The sequence below is a fragment of the Camellia sinensis genome, unplaced genomic scaffold (genome assembly GCF_055761805.1).
Source record: "Camellia sinensis isolate YWXY unplaced genomic scaffold, ASM5576180v1 Unanchor228, whole genome shotgun sequence".
Lineage (NCBI taxonomy): Eukaryota > Viridiplantae > Streptophyta > Magnoliopsida > Ericales > Theaceae > Camellia > Camellia sinensis.
Window position 1 is genome coordinate 22,501 of NW_028129108.1, and position 2,500 is coordinate 25,000.

Here is a 2,500-nt window from a genome sequence, read left to right on the forward strand (position 1 = left end):
GTTTTTAAAAAAAATAAAAAAAGAACTCTCAAAAGTAAATCCAATTCTATTATTTAGATTGAGAGAAATATATAAATCAAGCGAAACTAAAAAAAAAAAAGAAAAAGATTCTATAACCCGCAATCATATAATTCATAAATCCTTTAGTCGAATTCAATCTACATATTGGACAAATTTTTTACTGACAGAAAAAAAAATGAAAGATCTGACTGATAGAACAAGCACAATCAGAAATCAAATAAAAAGAATTACAAAAATAAAAAAAAAGTGACTCCAGAAATAAATGATAGTCCTAATAAAACAAGTTATAATGCTAAAAGATTGGAATCACCAAATTGGCAAATATTAAAAAGAAGAAATACTCGATTAATCCGTAAATTACATTATTTTATAAAATTTTTCACTGAAAGGATATACGCAGATATCCTTCTATCTATTATTAATATTCCCAGAATTAATATACAACTTTTTGTTGAATCAACAAAAAAAATGATTGATAAATCCATTTACAATAATAAAAAAAATAAAAAAAGAATTAATAAAACAAATCAAAATAAAATGAATTTTATTTCGACTATAAAAAAGTCACTTTATAATATTAGTAATAAGAATTCACAGAATTTTTTTGACTTATCCTCCTTGTCACAAGCATATGTATTTTACAAAATATCACAAACACAAGTTCTTAACTTGTATAAGTTAAGATCTATTCTTCAATATCACGGAACGTCTTTTTTTCTTAAGACTTCAATAAAGATTATTTTGGAAAACAAGGAATAATTCATTATGAATTAAGACATAAGAAACTTCGGAATTCTGGAATAAATCAATGGAAAAACTGGTTAAGAGGTCATTATCAATACCATTTATCTCAGATTAGATGGTCTAGATTAATAGCAGCAAAATGGAAAAATAGAATCAATAAATGTCGTACAATTCAAAATCAAGATTTAAACAAAGAGAATTCATATGAAAAAGACCTATTAATTCATTACAAAAAACAAAACGATTACGAAGTATATTCATTACCAAATCAAAATGAGAATTTTCAAAAATACTATAGATATAATCTTTTATCTTATAGATCTATTAATTATGAAAATAAGAGGGACCCATATATTTATGGATCACCATTCCAAGTAAATAAGAATCGAGAGAGTTTTTATAATTACAACACACATAAACATAAGGGCAAATTTTTTGATATACTAGGGGATATCCCTATCAAAAATTATTTAGGAAAAAGTGATATTATGTATATGGAAAAAAATCCGGATCGAAAATATTTTGATTGGAAAATTCTCCATTTTTGTCTTAAAAAGAAAATCGATATTGAGGCCTGGATCAAGATCGATACCAACAAGAATAAAAATACTAAAACCGGGACTAATAATTATCAAATAATTGATAAAATTGATAAAAAAGATCTTTTTTATCTTACGATTCCTCAGGATCAAGAAATCAATTCACCCAATCAAAAAAAAATATTTTTTGATTGGATGGGGAATGAATGAAGAAATACTAAGTCGTCCTATATCGAATCTGAAACTTTGGTTCTTCCCAGAATTTGTACTACTTTATAATGCATATAAAATGAAACCGTGGTTTATACCAAGCAAATTACTTTTTTTAATATAAATGAAAATGGTAGTGAAAATAAAACATCAATAGAAAGCAAAAGGGGGTTATACCCTCGAATGAAAAAAAAAAAATGGAATTAAAGAATAAAAATAAAAAAGAAAAAGAATCTGCAGGCCAAAGAGATCTTAGATCAAATGCACAAAACCAAGTAAATCTTGTATCTGTTCCCTCAACCGAACAAAAAGATATTGAAGAAGATTATTCAGAATCAAACATGAAAAACCGTAAAAAGAAAAAACAATACAAGAGCAATACCGAAGCAGAACTAGATTTCTTCCTGAAAAAGTATTTACTTTTTCAATTGAGATGGGATAATGCTTTGAATCAAAGAATGATCAATAATATCAAAGTATATTGTCTCCTGCTTAGACTGAGAAATCCAAGAAAAATTACTATATCCTCTATTCAAAGGAGAGAAATGAATCTGGATATAATGCTGATTCAGAAGAATTTAACTCTTACAGAATTGATGAAAAGGGGGATATTAATTATCGAACCCCTTCGTCTGTCTGTAAAAAATGATGGGACAGTTTATTATGTATCAAACCATAGGTATTTCATTAGTTCATACGAGTAGGCATCAAACTAATCAAAGATACCGAGAACAAAGATATGTTGATAAGAAGGATAAGGATTTTGATGAATCCATTTCAAGGCATCATCAAAGGATAACCGGAAATAGAAAAAAAATCATTATGATTTGCTTGTTCCTGAAAATATTTTATCGTCTAGATGTCGTAGAGAATTGAGAATTCTAATTTGTTTCAATTCAAAGACTAAGCATGATGTGAATAGAAATCCAATATTTTGCAATGGGAACAAGGTCAAAAATTGGAGTCGATTTTTGATGAAAATAAAG